This window comes from Rattus norvegicus, chromosome 9, assembly GCF_021556685.1.
Source record: "Rattus norvegicus strain SHRSP/BbbUtx chromosome 9, alternate assembly SHRSP_T2T, whole genome shotgun sequence".
Classification (NCBI taxonomy): Eukaryota; Metazoa; Chordata; class Mammalia; order Rodentia; family Muridae; genus Rattus; species Rattus norvegicus.
This window is the reverse complement of record NC_141542.1, coordinates 42,463,404-42,469,718: the sequence shown is the minus strand read 5'-3', so window position 1 is coordinate 42,469,718 and position 6,315 is coordinate 42,463,404. Positions and strand designations below refer to the sequence as shown.

Genomic DNA, 6,315 nt, shown 5'->3' with positions numbered 1-6,315 from the left:
ATCTGTATCCCTTTGGTCTCCTTCAGTTGTCTTATTGCTCTAGCTAACATGTCAAGAATCTATATTGAATAGATATGCAGAGAGCAGATAACCTTATCTTGTTCTTGATTTCAGTGGCATTACCTTGAATTTAATTCTGGTTATTGACTTGCTGTACACTGCCTTTATTATGTTTAGGAATGTCCCTGGGATCCCTAATCTCTCCAGCACTTTTCATGAAGGAATGTTGGACTTTGTCAAAGGCATTTTCTCCATCTAATGAGATGATCATGTGTTCTTTTCTTCTTTCTTTCAGTTTGTTTATATGGTGATTTACTGATTTTTGTATATTGAACCACCTCTCCATTTCTAGGATGAAACCTACTTGATTGGGGTGGATGGTCATTTTGATGTGCTCTTGGATTTGGTTTTCAAGTATTTTACTGAGTATTGTTACATCTATGTTCATAATGAAAATTGGTCTATAATTTTCTTTCTTTGTTTGGCCTGTATATGGTTTGGTTATCAGGGTAAATTGTTGGGTGAACTGTTCTGTAAATATTGATTAGGCCCATGTAGTCTATACCAATTAGCTCCATTATTTCTCTGTTTATTTTTTTGTCTGGATGAGCTATTGGTGAAAGTTGGGAATTGAAGTCTCACACTGTATGTGTGTGAGTGCATGAGGGTCAAGATGTGGCTTAAGCTATAGAAGTGGTCTTTGTTTTGAGGGTGTTTGTTTTGGTGAACTTGGGTGTGCTTATATGTGGTGTATAAGTGTTAAGAATTGAAATTTCATCTGGTTGGATTTTTCTCTCGGTGAGTATGAAATGTCCTTCCCTACCTCTTCTGATTCTTTTTGGTTTAAAGTCTATTTAGTCAGATATTAAAATGACTATACTAGCTTGTTTCTTGGGTCCATTGTTTGGAATATCTTTTGCTGTCCTTTTACCTTGGTCTGATGTGTATCCTCGATGTTACTGTGTGTTTGTGGATGCCGCACAAGGTCAGATCCTATTTTTGTCTCATTCCAGTCAGTCTTTTTATTAGGGTAAATAAGTTGAGAGATATCGATGAACAGTGTTTCTTGATTCCTGTTATTTTGCTAACAGTTATGGTGTGTGTGTGTGTGTGTGTGTGTGTGTGTGTGTGTGTGTGTTTCTCCCTTTTTGACTTGCTAGTCAAGAACAACTTATCTCTGTCTTCCTTCCTGCCACCCACTCCAGGCTAATCAATCTTCTGCTCTGGCCATGGCCACACTCAGGGTCTGGCCTGAAGCCTCAGCTAAGGGGATGTGTTTCTTGAAGACACGTGTAGCAAGACAAAGGAGTAGATTGGGTGCTATTCCCTAGAATGTATTCTAAAAGGAGACAGCTCTCAATGAACCCAAATGGGACATCCAGTCAAGGAGAAAGAGAAAGAGGCAGGGTGTGTGTGTGTGTGTGTGTGTGTGTGTGTGTGTGTGTGTGTGTGTGAAGGAAACAAAAGAAAAGAAAGAGAAGGATGAAAAGAAGAAAGGAGAAGATAAAGACAAACATCCCTTTCATGGTCCAGTGAACTGCAACAAGGGGTCCTCCTGCAGTTCCTAAAGCCTGACACCAAGGATGTCATTGAGCAACTTAATCTGGCCGCAGCTATAGACACCTCCAATAGAGGAGGAGAATCACGTCAGAGTGACTATCCAGGAGAAGATATTTGAGCTGAAGTCTGGAAGGCTTCTTAGTGTAGTAAAAATTAGTGGGGGGTGGGGCATGGAGGTGGGGGTTGGGTTCTATCCCACCTTAGATAATTTAGTTCCCAGATAAAACACCTTTTATATTCATCATAAGCCTTAACAACCTAGGGCAGATGTCAAGCCTCTAAGCTATTTTATTCATTGCTCTGTCCATAACCTGAGGTACCACGTGCCACGTTCCACCTGATCCGCTCTCCCTCTAGCCCTCAGGGCCTGCTCTCACGATCCACCTACCCTGTGGTATCTTCTCCTCTCTCCTCATTCTCCCTCTCCTCTCACGATTTCTGCTCAGACCCTAAGCCTGGCAACTGAAGCTTCACTTACCTCTCTTCTACCGCTATAGCCAGCTATAAACTGTTGGCATCTTTATTCAACCAATACTTTTAAATCAAGGAGCGGGGTCACATAACGTCATTTGGTATATGTGAGGATCTCCTTGTCCCTGGGGTCCAACCAGACATTGGGGGTCCAGTATTTCACCTTATGATCCATAGCAACAGAGCCAACCTCAACAGCTTCCACACTCAATTCCTTGAATACTCAAAGAGGGGTGATTCAATGACCAAAGCAGCCAAGCACCCCCATGTGGGTGATTATTGGCAGCTGGTGCAAAATCTGGATGAGGCAGAGTACTGGGATATCCAGATGATAGTCATGGAGACCCATAATGCTTATGCTATTCTTTCATGACATCATTTTGATGAGCTTTGAGAAGCTCAAGAAACCCTGTGGAGAAACAAAGGGAATGATCTATTGAGCCCCTTCTCTTACTCTGTGACAGAAATCGTAGAGAGCATGTGCTCTTCACGGGAACTCTAGGCTTTACCCAATTTTCTTACTGTAGGGGTTTCTGCCTCACTTTGACTCCCAAACATAATGAGTTTATAGTTCCCCACCAGAAAAAGAAAGAAAGAAAAGATAGTAAATCAATGTAAAAGAGCAAAAACAGAATCACATATCTTAAAATGTATGCGTTCATACTCATTAAATCTCCAAAGACACTGATTCAGTCTGATGAGTCCAATAAGGAATAAGCACATGAGACATTTTGTATTTTTAGCTGTAGGCAGGAACCAGGGAAGCAAGAAGCAGTAATAGCAAACAAAGGAAGGAATACAGGCCTGCTGGTGACCCTCTTGTGAAAAGTTAAAAAGACGAACTGCCCACTGCGCCTTAGAGGAAGGTTTTCCATTGCAGTTAAGTACAAGAGTGAATGCTGTGAAGGCCCTGCTGCTCAGATGGGAAGGTGTCCGGGGTGTCCTGGGACACAGAAGCCCAGGAAACACACTGCTTTACAGTGGGATAGTGTACCAATGGAAGGGCATCCTGAGACATGGGAGCCCAGGAACCGTACAACTCTGAGAGGAAGCCTCCTTGGCAGAGGCAATGCTGCTCCCGGGGAAGGGTCCACAGCTGAGCTGAGGGCTCGGCCCTGCTCTTCTCTTCCCTTCTCTTCATTGTTTCTTGACATCTGCTGATGAGAGAATCACATCAGGCAGCAAATCTTATGAAAGAGATTTATTGGAGGATCCAAGGTGTGGCGGGACAAAACCAGCAATGGTTGCTTATGCTCCCAAGAGGGAGCAGACAGTTGCAGTGAATTAGACAAAGCATGAGAACCCAATAGGGGTTCTTGGGGGGGCTTTCTGGGGTGAGGATTGGTGGGATTTCAAGTCCTGAGCTTGGGGGATTGGTGGTTTTTTTGTGTTCGGATTGGTGTATTTCTGTGGGACATTCAGGGACTGGTGCATTTTCCTATTAGGGGATTGGTGGCTTTTGTTCAGACTTTTCACCTAAAATTACCATAATCTGTAGAGGGTCCTGTTAAGGGGCTGGAAATGGCCTTTGTGACAATTATGATAGGGGCCTGGCTGCTGGAGCCCCTCGGACTGGGCCCTGGCCACATTCTTGCCTTGAAGATTCACAAAGTTTGTAAAGTGTCCAAAGTTTACAAAGTATACAACATTTACAAAGGGAGATCAGGGCAGGGAAAACCTTCCCAGACACTGGAGTTGCATGGATTTCTAACAAATGTAATTATGATCTAAGTCATGTAGAAAGCCATTGTATTTTCTTTCCAATCGATAAAGATTTTCTTAAGATGCTTTATACAAAATGAATCTCATTACAAGCGTTCTCTCTCTCTCTCTCTCTCTCTCTCTCTCTCTCTCTTTCTCTCTCGATCTCTGTGTGTGTGTGTGTGTGTGTGTGTGTGTGTGTAACATAGATTATAGTAACCACGTGGTTATGCACCTCAACAGTTGTACTGTTTAATAGCAAAGTTATTTAGGATTAAGGCTCTTCTTCCTGAGTGAGGAGACCCAGACCCAGAAAGAGACACGACACGTGGCATATACTCACTTATAGTTAAATATTAGCTGTGAAGTAAAAGATATTCATGCTATAATCCACAGACCCAGAGAAGTGCAGTAACAAGTAGGGCTCAAGGTGGGATGTAGAATCTCCTTGTGAAGACAAAATAGAAAAAACATCATGGGTGAACAACAGGGGGTCTTGATGGGGGTATGCAGATGCAAACAGGAGGGATCAAGTTTGGGGAAGATGAGGGAAGAGAATACTGGGAGAGATAACTGGAATTGGGGAAGGGGTGCATCTTGGGGACAAGCTAAAAACCCAGTGCAATGAAAACTCCCAGGAATCTATGGGGCGACTCTAGCTAAGACTTCTAGCAGTGGGGAATATGGATTCTGAACTGGCCATCTCCTACAGCCTAGCAAGACATCTAGTGGAGGGACACAATTTGACATTATCTGGGAAGCGGGGGGGGGGGGGGGTGCCCAGCTAAGGAAATACTCCATTAGATTGGCCTTCGAGCAAGTTTGTGGACCAATGTTTTGATTGATAATTGATGCGGAAGAGCCCTGCCCACAGTGAACACTGCCACCTCTTGGCAAGTCGTTGTGGAAAGCAAACTGAGCAAGTCAGGAAAGAAAGCCAGTAAGCAATGTTCCTCCATGTTCTTGCTCGGCTTGACTCCCTACCCTGACATCCATCAGTGATGAACTGTGAGCTGGAACATGTAAGACACATCAGTCCTTTCCTCCCCAAGTTGATTTTGGACATGTTTAACTCAACAATAGAAAGTAAATAAGGACAGACATGAAGGTTCCAGCAAGACCTCTACAGGCTCTAACATTTTCAATCATTCTAGGTCTTACGTTTCTTATTGTCCAGAATCTGGTTGTGTTTTCCATCCTGTGCAACCTTATGTCTATTCGAGAACCAGCCTGGGATCTGGTATTGGTGTAGATTCGACATACTTATATTTTTGGTTGTGAGCCTAGCCTTTAACGGCTGAGCCATCTCTCCAGCCCAGATTCGACATACTTATGACCATAGTTGCACTTTGGTGAGTCCTCTAGGTCTCTTGCCGAGGTCATTATCTGTTTTCCTCAAGACAATATGAACAGCCTTCATTCTCATTTATCTTCCCCATTGCCACACATGTCATCTCCATTTACCCAGTCTCAAACCAGAACTGCTTTTTATTCTGCCTTCTTCAACATTCATCAAATCCATCCCCCCATCTTATCAACTTAATTACAAACTTATCTTGATTCTACTATTGGATCTGCATCACAACTTCCGTTGCCATAATAAAATCTATTCTCACCTTTTTCTAAACAAGTATATCTACTTATAATCCTGTCTCTTTTGACCTGTCCATTTCCAATATAATAGCTAAAATGGTCTTGTAAAACTATGACTCTCTGACATGCTTCTCCTACTAAAGATACTCCACTTATGTCCCATTTCGCATGAGATGAAATAAAGACACCCAAATTCAGTCTACAAGGACCTCGTGTAACAACAGCTCATCTATTTGAGCCTGTTTTGTGGTCTCCAGGGCCTTTCTTAACTTCACAAAGCACTGAGACCATTCCTTCCTTCAAATCCTGGCGTTCTTCCTTCTGACTGGAATACTCTCTGAGCAACAGCTTCCCCAACTCCGTGACTTATTACAAATATCATCTCCCGGAAGATGATGTCCTCATTCTGTCTTCTCACCACTTCCTATGTTCCATAGTAGCCATACCATCCTCTATTTTCCCCTCACAGCATCTTGCATAACCCACAGCATACATCTTTGTTTGCTTGTGTTTGGTTAATCCTTCTTCAATTCACTAGAAACTCACAGGACCTGGACCAGGAGTGTCATTACTCTGTCTGCCACTGTAATCCCAGAGGACATTCTGCTAAGTTCTCATCTTCTCACTGCACTTGAATCAGAAGCCTGCTCCTAGATGGAAATATTAATGAGAAGTTAGAGAGGTCCACTGGCAGGCTTTCTGCTATGTTGAATACTCGCCATATGCTAAGCCCCCTCCTTTTTCTATCTTTTCTATATTTTCTGGCTGCACAAATAATTAGTTATTATTATTATCATAACTTATTTTCCTCTGAATACTTAGTGTTATTCTGCTACTTTGTCAATCAGTTTGGGTGCTGGTGTCACCCTCTCAAGCTGGTCAAGCTGTAACATCTCCATCACTTCCCTGACTGCCTGTTCCAACACACTAATATGAAATATCATTCATCTTCCCTTCTGCCTCTCTCCTTCTATGGATGCTTTACAGGAC

At 42.9% G+C, this 6,315-nt stretch overlaps 1 pseudogene; it reads left to right on the top strand.

The window, feature by feature from the left end:
* Positions 1-1,229: 1,229 nt before the first annotated feature.
* On the top strand, positions 1,230-2,471 carry Psme1-ps2 (proteasome activator subunit 1, pseudogene 2; annotated as a pseudogene).
* The last annotated feature ends 3,844 nt before the right edge of the window (positions 2,472-6,315 follow it).